Source organism: Lepisosteus platostomus, chromosome 1 (genome assembly GCF_059453375.1).
Source record: "Lepisosteus platostomus isolate fLepPlt1 chromosome 1, fLepPlt1.hap1, whole genome shotgun sequence".
Taxonomy (NCBI): domain Eukaryota; kingdom Metazoa; phylum Chordata; class Actinopteri; order Semionotiformes; family Lepisosteidae; genus Lepisosteus; species Lepisosteus platostomus.
In genome coordinates this window covers 7,708,396-7,722,829 of record NC_142611.1, presented here as the reverse complement: position 1 = coordinate 7,722,829, position 14,434 = coordinate 7,708,396, and the positions used below count along the sequence as shown (strand labels likewise).

Genomic DNA, 14,434 nt, shown 5'->3' with positions numbered 1-14,434 from the left:
TGAAAATGACATTAGAGCAATGCGTCTTTCATGTTCCATAGCACAAGGTTATGCTCAAAGGCCAGATAAGTGGGAAAATAATGTTAAAGCTAATAAATACACAATCTTTAAATATGTCTTCATCTCTAGTGCTCACTTACTAAATGAGCACAGTATGAGATTATCTTTGAAATAGTAGTAGTCGGGCTGCCTCGTAAAAATCTTTTAAAATATCTTTTCAGAGATGTATCTGTATTTATTACGTTGATGCCTTTTTAATGTTTTTATTGTTTGGTAATGTGTTGAAAAAAAACAAATACTTTAAAAAATACTTTTTTTAGGACAGCATTGGAAAGGGGTGCAATTGTGACCCTTTTCTGGACATATTTTCCATATGCTCAACGTTGCAATGTAAAAATCTGTGCTCTCTGTAATGCTGAAATATTCATGCGTCTTTATTTCATCAAGATTAGACTTCTGTAATGCTTCACTTTCTGGATTATCTACTAAATAGCCTTCAGTCTATCCAGAATTCAGGCGATTGTGTGCTAACTAAAACTACTCTGTATTAGCATGAACTGTAATTCCCATCCTATGTAAATTGTACTGGCTCCCTCTGAAACTTAGAGTAGCATACAGTATATACTGTAGTACTCCTGCTCTGCTGTCCTAAATAGTACTGAATGGTCTAGTTCAAGATTATCTTAAGGGCATATTACATGCATGTAGTCCAACACCTGTTTTGAGATATGCTGATTCAGGTCTTCTTTCTTCTACCTAAGACTACACTCTGTAGTTGGAAATGGAGGTTTTTTCTTTTGCAGCATCTTATCTGTGGAACTCACTTTCCAAGTCCATTGAAAATTGTTGGCACTTTTAAAATTTGTGTAAGGACCAGCTGTTAATTATAGTTTTGATTGTGTAATTTAGTTTTCCTCTTGGGTTTATTGGGCTATCTGTAGCCTCTTTTTCTCTTATACTTTACTTCTCTTGTGTGTTTTATACCTGCACCATTGTACACTTTGAGGTTTTTATAAAGTGCTTATCAATAACATGTATGTATTGGCACAGGGGATATTGCATTGTTTCTGAAACAAGGGACAATCATGTGTTTCTTACTTTTTAAGTATTAACCAGTTTATTTTAAATATTTACCAGTTGCGTTACATTAATTGTAGAACGGCTTCATACATAAGTCGGTTTGATATCTCAGCACACACAAAAGCGTAAAAAATCTCCTTCAGCAAGTAAAATCAGTAAAAAAAGCATATATGGATCTTCCAAATGCAAATTAAAAACAACAGAGGGAGAAAAACAGAGATATTAATGGTTAATGTGTATCTATTAAGAACACTAAGGTTTGTAAAATTTGAAATTGGACTTTTTGACTGTAGTGAATAACAAATTCCGACCAGTCCAAGTAAAGATGTCTTTTATGAAACTAATTTAAGGGACTTGAATTATTTCAGAACTTGGTCCTGCCTGACAGTCAAGAATTGGGCCCTACAGACCACTTAGTAATGACAGCCTTCTGTGTTCCAAAAGACTGCTGCATTTACATAATGAAAACCTGAAGTTTGGTTTAATCTGGACCTTTACTTACAGCTGTACAAGCAAACATGTTGCTGTATAAATTAACACATAACTTAATGTTTGTTGTATAAATTGATTCATTTTCAGACATCATCGAAACTAGGAATTGAAAATGTGATTGTTTTTCAATAGCAGGAAGCAATATAGAATATACGGCGAGACTCCAATTTTGAGTTGCCATCACAGACAAACTGTAATCTTAACCCACAAAATCCCAGACAAGAACCAAACTCTTTATGTCACAGAAGTTTGTTTGACTTAAAGAGCCGAGAGTCCTGGAGAGAGAGTCATCATAACACCCTCTCAAGGGGAGTGCTTATTTTTATGTGTGTATATGTGGGCATGCACGTAGCGTCTAGGTCTACTATAAATTATAGGATTATTATAGTATTGGGAAAGCATAGTTCTTTGTTGGCTATATTTCTGATATACTTAAATTTAAAAGACCAGTTATTTTTCAATTCTGCCTAATAAAATAATACTCGGTTGTGAAGATATTCAAATCTATTTTGAGAATTAATCACTTGGCCATTCATTAATGTCATCCTGTACTGGCGGTGCTGACTGTAAGCACACAGTGCCCACTGTTCCTTCAGCAACAGAAAGCCCCAGACACCTGGTTTGCATGTCTTGCTTTTAAGCAAAATCTTGAAAGAAATATCCTATATTCCTTTTTACGTAGGGTAAAATGTTAAATCAGTTGGGAGTTTTATGGTAGCTCAACAAAATTCTACAAAGAGACCCATTGATAAAAAGCTATCTGAGTTGCTCTTGGGAGGTAATAGCATTTGCCTTGCAATGACAGGTAAATTATTTCTTATGTTGTAGTTAGTAATTGAAAGGATAAGACTCGAACAGTAATTCAATGGATTCAGCAAACACATAATAATGGAAGTTTGAGTAATTTAGTTCAAGCTAGATCATACCGAATTAGCATTTAGATAATAGGAGACACTTGGTGTTTTAATTATAGTGTTGGCCTTGTAGAGGACCATGTGTGCCTAAAGCTTAGTTTTATGTACTTTTATATAATGCATTTACCTCCCAATGCAACCTGACTCTGTGATATAAAAGCTGCTGTTTTCTAATAAAGAAGCAAGGCCTCTGAAGTCCAAGATGTGAAGAATGTATTGGGTGGAAACAAGAATCATAACTGCTCTGGGCTCACACTGTGGTCAAGGGCTGAGATAATTGGAAGTTTCATTTGGGGAATTTCTTAATGATTATTATGGATTTAATAGGCTGCAAATTGGTTCTATCAAAAACAATATTAAAGACGCTAATTAGCAGAGGTCTCATTATCTGTTTTATGTGAGAAACTGGGCTCATGCTACATACTGTAAGTGGTGCAGTGTCCTCTCTAGAGTCAGTATCGTTACTGATTTTAATTTTAAAATAGATATTTCTGGGTTGTCATCCACAGGAGTCCCAATAACATCAGATGTTTCCAGACTTATAAAATTGCCCCTGGAAAGCAGTGCAACACAGAACATGTCATTAAAGAGAAAACCGTTAAGTCATCAAAATAATCAAAATCCAAACCTTGTTAATAAACTGCTCAATTTGAAAAATGCTTTTATCCAGAACGATTGTAACAGTGTTTGTGGTTTTTACCATTTGGAATTCTCCTGAGTACTGCATGTTGAGTTTAATACTGTATGTTTAAAAACATTTAAATGTGAAAATTAAGTAAAAAGAAGTGGTGATATGAATTAAACATTCATTTGTGCATTCCTTTGTTTTACTAAAGCACAAATCAACGTAGCAAGAATTGGGGAAACGCAAATAAAAAGCTATACACAACACAGTCTGAGCCAATAGAGCACCAAGAGTAAAAACTACAGTACCTCTACCAAGATTTACACTTTAATCTGTTAAATAACAGATTGCACATTAACATATAATATGGAAACAGGAGTCCTACCTGTCTATTCAATCTTAAAATAAGATTATTTTTTTTTCATCTGTGTTTGTCTTTAGTACGAAGGTACAGTAATGGGTCTGCAGCCAGGGCACTCAGCCAAATGGTCTATATTCTTCAGTTCTGAAAAGGCTGGACTTTTACCGAAACTGAATTATTTAAAGAGAAGGACACTGTCTGGGACTGGGTGATGTCAGATGTCGTAAAGAGTTTCATACAATGGGATGTCTAAAAACACATCATAAGCACATTCCCAGCCTGTGGGCAGCAGCTGCTGTCACTACTAGGCCTGTGTTCAAAGGCTCAGAGCTTTGTTCTTCTGCCAGGAATTCAAAGGTAGTATTAGACCCCGAGAAATTCATTGAGCATTCTTGTAGTGGCATCCATAGTGAGAGGCATTACCTTACAAATCATATCCCTTGCCGATCACCTTTGGAGGGTGTTAAGTCATTATAAATGTGGTGCATGCATTTCAAATCTCTGTAAAGCATCTCGGTGTTCACTAGTAGAATTTTGTTGCTAAACCCACCACTTGATTTTAGAAATACTGTAAATTAAACTAATAAACATGCTAAAAGGTAAGGTTTGGACATTTCTCTTTCCTTAAGCATGTTAGGAAACTGCAGTGTCTAACTGGAAACCCCATGAATAGATGGCACATGGTGCTTTAACAATTTCTGAAGATAATCATTATTTATGTGGGCATAAAGGAGTAGTGAATATCTTGCATTTTCATGACTGTGAACGGTCATGCTTCCAGCAATTAACTTTGCTGAGCAAACAATATATGCTCAAGGGTGAAAACAAATGAACAAACATTTTCTTGTTGGTGTTGGTGTTTCTTCATTATGGCTTCTTACATGTTTTTAAATAGCTTGTGTTACCTGTGTCGAAGGACACGGAAAGTTAAACTTAAGTTTAACATTTTTCTTCAGGGCTAGGTTTAGGTGCCTCTATGGGTTTGATAATAGTTAAAATTGGTAGATCAGAAATAGTAGTAAGGAACTCTAAATAATATTTTTTATGATACCACATTAATAGACACACCAGCAGCTTTTGTTTTAGTTGCTGTGGTACTGTAGTTCACACAGGTTAAGATGGTGATTGATTGGTCAATGATGACTGACTGATAACAGTATAAATGATACAGTATATAATACATATCGTAATGTTAATACAACATATCATTCAAAAGTTGAAAACTTCCATCAGAAGCATGTTCTGGAATGTCAAAGGTCAAGATGTGTCTGTATTTACAGTCATAGAATATGGAGCAGCATTTCAAATTTAGTTTGTTATTACCTGAACCATTCATTTGGTTAGTTCACAAAACATGACACTTTAAAACTGTTTGAATGCTGTGGGCCATTTCAGTCCTGATTTCACACATCTTCTGTCACGCTGTCACATTGTGATCCCACACAGATACCCAATTAGAGCATGGAAATTGAGACTTAGAAATGCTTCTGTTTTGTTATTCTTTTTATAGTATGTTTTTAGATTCAGATAAGCCACTTTTTTTCTTACAGCCTTTTGGGTTGTGCATCATTCATTGTATTATAATTTTATTTAATTTATTTGAATTAATTTTTAGTTGTAATCTGAAGTTATAACAAATTAACTCTCTGTGATTTTGGAAGTGCAGCCAGGTAAAGACTGAACTATAACCATAACAAAAGTGTACTGCCGTTAAAATGGTTGGAAAAACAAAAAATGTCATACAAATAAGAATAAAGCAGAATTTTGAAAAGTTTGACTTGGTCTCAAGCAGGTGAAAAAATCTCCACATAATTTACACCTGTTTGTTTATTGTGTAAACATTTGCAGTACAAGGGTATTCAAAATCTTATAAAAGCTCACACCTTTAGAAATCACTCAGTTGTCTCAGAATGGCAGCTGCTGTGCATTACAAAGTTGTATTACTGTTTTATGAATGCACCAGCAGTATTTGAATTGCATCTTACTAACTTGCCACAAGGCATACAAAGAGGAGATCAAAATTTGCCTTTTGAGGAATAGGAGAGAGCAGGTGTGATTCAGAAACTGATGCATCTTCAGTTATAGTTTGGTTTTCCACCAGTGGTCCTGCCATCTATTCATTACCTGTATCGTTAACCAACAGCATTGACCCTTTCCACTACAGAGCACCTTGCGTTTCTCTGCTGGCAGAATCATCTCCAAAACGCTACCTATAGTAGGTCATATGCACCCTCAGCAAAAAAAAAAAGCTTGCATTTCATTTTCATGCATCTCTAAGGCTTTGTTGCCCATGTTGTCATTTGGATTTCATTTTAGTTTTCACATTGTTCTACTAGTGTGTTATACAACAATACCTCACCTCTGGGCTGTAGAAATGGCTACTAAATACCCCCCCTCACTCATGGTTATCCTTGTTACCATAGGTTGAGCTCCTAATTTTAGTAGGGCATAGTGCAAAATACTCACCTTGCTGCAAGGCATTTTGGGTTTTGCCATCACATTTTTGTGCTTTGTGCGTATTCTGGCATCGCCACTTTATGAATTGGCTACATTACTCTGCTCTCCTCCCCACTGATAGCTGATGTGTGGTGAGCGTTCTGGCGCACTATGGCTGCCGTCGCATCATCCAGGTGGATGCTGCACATTGGTGGTGGTGGAGGGGAGTCCCCATTACCTGTAAAGCGCTTTGAGTGGAGTGTCCAGAAAAGCGCTATATAAGTGTAAGCAATTATTATTATTATTATTATTATGTTTCTGAGTATTTAGCAACCGGAACACAAAGAGAAAGAACAGAAAGCAAATTCAGCTAGACATAAAAACTCCTGTTATTACAAGCTGATCTTATTAAGTGCTTGCACTGAGGATTGTTTTGAACTATGACGTTGTCTACACTTGCTCATGGTTGTCACACTTCTTGTAAAAATGAATAACAATATTAGATCTTGTGAAGATAACAGCAGAAAGGTATTTACCTGCAGTACAGCTACATCAGAATGTTCACATGTTCTAACTTGTGACATGCAATATAACTGTTGTTTCTCCATATGAGCTTGAAATGGTAATTGACTTACATTTCATAATAATGGCTAAGAGGGCTAGACGTGCATCTGAATTTAACAGCAGTTATAAAGGGTACTGTGTTAATGAGTCAGAAAACAGAAAGTTTCCACTGGTGCAAAGGGAAGCTGTAAGTTGGAGTTACTCTTCAGCACCATGTTTGCTTGTACAGCTGTAAGTAAACGATCTAAAAACTTGGAGCGCAGTGTTGGCATTAATAACAATAATACATCATCTGTGTACTGGTTCCTGGTGATTTTTTTGTGGTGAGTAATGCTGGCCCCCAAGACCAAGTTGTAAGGTCAGACTTCTGTCCCTGCTGTGATGACTGAAAATATGTAGTTTGCAGAGTTCTGAAATAACAGGTAATAAGATTTATGGAACCAGTCAGAGACAGCTGGAGTCAAAGTAAACACAAAACCCTGCTTGTAACGAGGCCTCAGAGACCTTTGAAGTTCACCAAAGAAATTAAATCCGGAAAGTATCCCAAAGAGGAAGTTGCAGGCTCTTGAAAGTGGGGAACAGTCTCATAGCTGTCGTATTTTAAGTGGCAAAAACCCATGATAAGCACAGCAACTAACACCTTGAAGCCAGCCAAGCCAGTGTGCTTATCCCAATGTGTAGGGTTACTAAATACCAGTGATGGAAATCTGCGTTTGCATGCTGCTTGAAGAAAAAGCAATCAAAACGCTATGCATTCCCCCTCTGATGGGAAATAATAAATAAATACATTTGCCACTCCGGGCTGATTGTCCTTGTTCTGAGAGTGCAGATCATTTGTGTAGGTGGCTGGCTTTGGAGAGTGAGAAATAAGCCTGTGTTATTATAGGGTTTTTATTTGGATGTTGTACTTGAGGGCATAGCTTAGTGAAGCTCCAGGGATGTTATTACACGTGCCCGCTGATCTGGCATATCAGTACAATGCATGAAAAATGGCCCAATAGTGGTATTAAATCAAGCTGTCGAAGTAAACAAAAGATAAAATAGGGCTGCATGTTTCCTGTAGAATAGAAACAGTGCCTGAAGTACAGCAAGATCTCGGACAAATTCAAGCTACAATATTTCTGTTGTTTGTGAAGAAAGGGAGTATTTAAACTTTTGGTATGGTATATAGGACAGTCTTGTTTAATAATCATTAATACTTCCTTACATAGTGCAAAGGATCTCAAAGCACTTTTCTCACCACCACTGAGGTGCAGAAAATGCCTGGGTAATACAAGGTTGCTAGTCTATACCAACATTCACGCTACATAGCTTCATGAATTGAATTAAAGGGGAACATTAGGTACAGGCCCAAAGTGGAGCCAGGCCATCATGCATAACACCCTTACTCTTTCAAAAAAGTGCTGTGGGATCTTTAATGACCAAGTAGTATTTGAATGTTACATGTTGGTGACAAACAACTTTTATCAAAGAACAAATGTTGTTTGTTGGGTTTCCAAGTTTTCTAAGTGGCCATTTAAGCAGGATAGATCCTCACTGTTATTCACTTTTTCTGTGGGGGCGTAAAGTTAAAAAAAATGAATTGTGAGATGCAACTTCCAGCTATTCTCTTGGAATTTCTGGTGTCTTGGATGTAGAGAAACCGATTTTCTTTGAACTGCAACTTAGAGAATTTGTAATAAGCAGTAGCAAGTCTACAACAGTTCTGCATATACCCCTGGAGATAAAACCAGGGGAAGTTGATATGTTCTATTAACTTGCTGATTTTTCTTGAGGACATGAGTCTAAAAGCAGATTATTGATTGTATAATTGTTTTTTTCTGACAATTTAAGGTATTTCTTGAGTATCTCAGCAGAGTGACATGAAACTGTGATATTGTGTGCAGTATGTATAATATGGATACAAATTAATGTATCTTGATCTTCTGTGAGCACCCCAGGCCACACAAATGAATATAGCTTTATAATCAGCAAATGCAGTGGATCTAGACTTCTTGATAGTTTTGTGGTGCTTTTTCAGAATTAAAATTGTTTCAGTCCACCTCACCTTAATTCAGAAGATGTGAAGCTTCGTGTTATTGAGGGCACCTTGTTCGTTTCACCAGCTTGACTGAATGGTGCCCCAGTGAACTATGTACCTAGCAGAGATATTCACAGTTATCAGCCTTTTCTCCTGTGGATTCCTTGGCTGCCTTATGCAACATTTTCTGTGCTTGATATACAAGAAAGAGCACCAGGAAAAAAAATGCCTAGAGGTGATTGAGATTAAACACCCCAAATGTCAACATAAAATTAAGTTTGAATATATAATTATGGCGACTTGCTGTTATTTCTTAGATATTAAAAGCATGAAAGCACATCTGCAATCCTTGGCTGGTGATGTCAAGGCAAAGTGACTGGTTGAGTGTGGATTTTACATGCTGCAGACAGACGGATGGGGCTGAAACATTTCCTTATGTTTTGGGGACCCAGTGTGCTAGAATTGAGGTATTTCTCATGTACAGCAGCACACAAAAATAACTAGTGTTGATAAACAAATTCCAATGTGAAACTGGCATTTGTGTTATTGTTTTTTGGGGTTTTGGCAGCAGTTGCAAAACGAGGTGTACCCCTGTGACATGTTTCAGATGCACTTCAAAATATTAATCTTTTAATGTGGGATTTGATCTTCAGGTTGTAATGGGCCAGTGCATTCTAATTCATTTAGTAAGACGGACCTGTGCCAGCAGATTATTCTGTCAGTAGGCCATTGTATATGGTCTGGATAGCTTTTGTTAGCTTAAAGATTCAGAGTGCTTTTTTTCCTGATAAGATGACTTCAGCAAAAGCAGGATTAAAATATTGTTGTTGTTTTTTTTTTATTTATTGAAAGATTGAGAGTTTTACCAGCTCTTCAGTTTTATGTTTGAATTGATATGATGTTGGTGTGTGCCATGACGGCGAAGAAGATTGTAATTAATCAATCATTATGTAGTACTTTCCACTCCAGCAGAAAGTGGAGTACCGCCAACTGAAATAAATGCACTGTATAATCTGTAAAATTAAAGGGTTCATGTCCTGCACTGGAAGTACTAGCTTCCCACAGCCTTTAGATGTCTGACCTGAAATAAAAAGTTACTTGGGATTTTCCGCATTGTTTTTGACTAACAATGTTATGTCTGTGATTAGGACATATAATCATACATTGTCGCACTTTTCAGATTGAGTAGACTTCAGTTATACTGCACAGCTTTAAAAAAAGAAGACTGAATATCAGATGAAATACTGTCGATTCCAAAGTCTGTTTGAAAAGAGGAAAGGTTGCATAAAAAATATTCATTATATAGTAAGATTTTGAAAAATATATCTTACATAGGGATATTACAAATATATTAAAACAGGAGTGCTTACATTTTAGACAATTTTAAAATGGTCAAAATACATAAAATGAACACAAATCCTAATCTAGTGAGTACAAACACATTTAACTGACCTTATAGGTTTTAATTATATCCCATAGGTGGCACACTTTGTATGTTATAATATACATACGTTTTTTAAACGTGCCATGATTATCTGCTTTTGTCTTAAAACCCAGTAAACACGCTGTGAATATTCACTAATTTGCGTTGCAGAGCCATAAATGACGTTAAAATTGTGCAGTTGGCGCTTGGCCTTGGTCAGCCATGCCCAGTGCCGAGCAAGCTGCCACCTACACTCAGGGCTGTGCTGCTGGACTCCCATGTGTCTCTGAGGTGTTCAGATGGCTTTGTGCTGTGTGCCAGACCCAGCCCACACGAAGCACCGTACATATGCTTCTTCAACGCCTTCACTCTTCAAAGACAGAAACACAGCGAGAATGACGGGCGACGAGGATGGAATTAGAAATGATAGGTCCTTTGCTGGTGGCATTTATTTTATCACAGTGTTGGAGGCCTCCACAAGCGAGTGGAAAGGAAAGAGCAGCATGTTTTCACTGGTAAGCTCCTCTAACTGGATCTCTAACTGGATCTCTAACGGGGTTGCTTTAGACTTCATTTTGAATGATGTGTGGTGCATGCTGTTCCCTCTTCTTTTTTATTTGCTTAATAAAGCGGAAATCCGCATGCAATTATGTTGACCCTGGGAGCGAAGTTGGAAGCCAGAGTGTAATAGGGGCATAATGTTTTTGCTTCTCCGTGGTTACAGATCATACAAATAGATTTGCTGGCCAAAATCAGCAGGAAAGGGAGGTCAGATTGAAAACAAAATAAACTCCAGTGTTTCTGTGCCTGTAAAAATCTATTGCTATCGTGCAGAGAAAAAAAAAATGGGCGTGAAAAATGTTATATGGGATTGAAGCTGGCGTGTTATCATAAAAGGCATTCAGCATTAATTTAAGAGTATGATATCTGTCAGGCAGCCGGGGAAAAAAATAGTCTTTCATTTTTTCTGCTGTTGTATTGCTGACTTCAGATGCGACTGTTCCCCTCCCCCTTCAATCAAGTGGTCTTCAAACACATTGCATTTTGAAAATAAGAGGAAGATTGTTTTAGTTTTGTTTGGTTTCTACACATTTTTCCTCTGCCCTGACATGAGGCAAACTGCTGAGAAGCAGGTGGCTGTGCCTGTCTCCCAGAGATACAGATTGACTGTGACTGGGCTGCTGTCTATTGGCCTTCTCTGTCATTTTATGCCTTAGAATGAAGGATGAACCCAAGGAACTGAAAGGAAATGTGTGCTTTTGATACGCTCTATCCTTGTGGTTTTGCTTTCAAATATTTTCTGTGCCAAAGATACAAAGCTGGACAGAAAGGATGGAAATTGTTAAATTTTTGCAGATTGTCAGACTAATAGTTCAGGCTGCATGTTCAAAATGGTTCTAAAATCTGAAGGCTGTGATGGGCCTTTGAAATTACAAAAGTCGCTTCACTAAAATGATGATTACATAATAGCATCTCTGCTTTTAAGGTCAGGCCTACACTGAATTTTGTATTCTGGTAGAATAAAGTGTGTCCGTTCTGCAAGGGAACTAGCTGGTCTGATTTTTTTCTCATCATTTAAATCCAAAATGCAAAAGTTAAAATGAGATTTGTAGCAAAATGTTTAATGTTTGCCAGAAAAAAAATCAAGGGATTTGAAGATACGGTTGGCTGGTTGCAGGAGTTCATTAGACAGCCTATAGAAATATCTTCCCAGGAGATCTCCTTTTCACAGAATAAATGTAAAGTAAGGCTCTCTTACTGTGTCCTTAAACTAAATTAGTTCCTACCTGATTAGTGTATTAGTTTATACTAACGTGAAGCTCACTGTGAAGTGAAGTTTGTTCTCTAAACATTCTGAATGAAATAAAAAAGGCCCAAATTTTTCTAGCAGTATGAATACCCTTAAATTAAAAGTGGTTTAACCGTACTGTACATATTCAGAATGACGTGGCCTATTTGATATATAAAGGAAATCAGGAACCAGTGAAATCACATACAGTGAAAACTGTCATTTGACCTAACTTAAAAAACAATAAAATAAATATTGGTTCCATGGCATGTACTTGCTGTACCAAGTAGAAGCTCCACATTCCTGAAATCCTCTTATCCTCCTTCATTAGAAAGGGACAATTTAGAGTATAAAATCACCCTTAATCTGTGTATTCTTGGCTGTACGGCGATTCCCCAATGTCTCTGTGCTGCCCTATTTTTGTGGCCTTTATCATTTTTATGAAATGCACCTATATTTTGGATTTACTACTCTTGTAAATTCTGTCAATATATTGCATTTAAAGTGTGTATCATTTATTGCTAGGTTTGTCCCACAGCTGCTCTAATGAGAATTGTTTAACTTTGCTGTACTTCATCCTCTAGTTCCTTGCAGTTGTTTTATAAATGGCTGTTGGGTGGTGTCTTGCAAAATGGTTGGTCTGCAGATTTGGATATTTTACACACAGTGATGGATTTTTATGGCTTAAATTAAATTAATCCATAGCTCTTCTGTAGCACCACTTGTCAGACCACTGTTCTCATAATTATTATATATTATTATGACTCGTACCCCCACACACATAAATTGGCATTGTTTTTAAAAGTGCTTAGTGTTGCTTTTCACATTTAATTCTTTAAACTGAATAGATTTTTTTCCCTGTTTAATTAATGTAATGATATGCTGGTTTGAACAGCCCGTATAATGTGGTTTAACATAACTTATTTTTCCATTTTGAATTAGCTGACACATTCAGAGGTATATTGCAGGGAGGTTTAAAGGACAGGGTGTGTGGAGACTGAGAAGCAGAGACTAATGCAGCAGATGGTATTTTGCAGATCTTGGAAGTAGTGGTGAGTTTCTGGGACAGTGATGAAGTGACTGTGCATTTTCCCTGGGTCTATACCTGACCTGATCTTAATTTCCCATTACTGTTGGCTGGCAGTGAAAGCACTAAACACACTAGCAAATTACTTTATTACATAATTAAAATGGCATGTTTTTCCTCGCTAGCCAGAGAAAGTAAAATAAAACAAATTTGCACTTAATTCCCCTATGTCCTCTTTTCAAATAAGAAAAAAAAATGACTAATTCCTTAATGACATGACATATACTGTATGTTTCTCTTCTGTCATCTGTGTGTATACTTTTATTGTCTATTTTGTTCAATTTCTGGTGATTTATTTTATTGAAAAATGTCCCCTGCTTCCTGTTTTCCAAAGTGAAAATGCAGCCAAAATTCAATTGCTAAAGGTCCCTTTGAACATACATGGCATTTGCAAAGTGAGGGGAGTGGTTTTGAGGTTTTAAGACAGAAGGACGACTCTCAGAATGCCAAGGGGGATACAAAAAAGAAGAAAAAGAGAGGAGTGGGCTGATTTAGGAAGTAACAAACACTATTCCATCCTCTACTAATTCTCAGTCCAGCTGTAGGAGACCAAGACAGCAAATTAATGGAAATCAGATGTTCACATTTGCAGCCCTGTGGACATCCCTTGTCCATACTTTGATCTCGTACTCTTGTCAGTGTTCAGTTACAAGGATACTGCTTAACACAAACAACTCCTTTGTTTTTTGTTTTCCTTGTGGTCACCTGTGTTCAGAATTGTGTGGCGTTATTATCGACACTCTATCGGGGCATGCATATTTTCACCATAGTTTTTATAGTTTCCTCTTTTGTGTTGACTGTCTTAACCTTATTTGCAGTGATGAAGAATAATAACTGATTAAGCAGTTCCCTGACAGTGTGCGGAAACGGATGTTTGAAATCCAAATTCATTTGTTTTCGTCAGTGTGAAAATGAAATATCCTTCTGTGGAGGAAAATAAAGTTCACATATAGCACATTGTCCAGCTGTAGTAACAATAAAGCCTCCAAAATTGAATCAGAGCTGCAGACATCATACCATTTGTATTTCAAGACTGTTGAAAGCCAGGGCCTGCCGATAGGTTCAAATGGTTAAGGTGCTCATCAGAGCGAAAGCTGAGCTCTGTGATCACAGGTTCGAGCCTGGGTCATGTCAGTAGCTGGCAGCAACCAGAATTCCCCATGCATTGTGCACAGCAGTCTCAATGTTGCTGAAGGTTGTGTGGGATTAGTTGGACAGTGCTCTCGCAATGAGGACTGTAAGGTTTGCTTTTTGCTCATGTCAGGGGAAGGGATTTCTGTATCTTTTTTTCTGATAGAGAGGGGCATAGCAAGATGTTTTGGTACTCAAACAGAAACTTCAAGTGTTTGTACTTGTAGTCTGGTCTTACATAAATCATAGTCTTTAAAAAAGTCACTCTTGCTTAATCATGTTGATTATAGTTATAAAAATAGCAGCTGTATCTTTAGTGTCTTCATTATAATTTGTGTTTTCAAAGAAAAATGATATCTTATGTCTTAAAAACCTTTATTCTGTAGGTTAATTTTAATTGTTTCCAGATTTCATATTCAACATTGAATCTGAACAAACAACATGTTCTTTAGTCTTGAAAATTGTGAACTTTATATCAGCCTTCAATGTAGGCTTTACATGCTAATTTTGGC

The 14,434-nt window shown here is 36.9% G+C and overlaps 1 protein-coding gene across 42 annotated transcripts in view; it reads left to right on the top strand.

Annotated features, from left to right (window-relative positions):
• Nucleotides 1-14,434, top strand: part of LOC148677633 (receptor-type tyrosine-protein phosphatase delta-like) — a 656,126-nt gene that overhangs the window by 473,589 nt on the left and 168,103 nt on the right. Inside the window, exon 1 of one of the 42 annotated variants that reach the window (XM_088606379.1) lies at nt 10,284-10,430. The exons of the other annotated variants lie outside the window; for them this stretch is intronic. The gene's annotated coding sequence lies outside the window, so the exon portion shown is untranslated. Of the gene's footprint in view, nt 1-10,283; nt 10,431-14,434 lie in introns of those variants that run through there. 42 annotated transcript variants of the gene reach the window in all.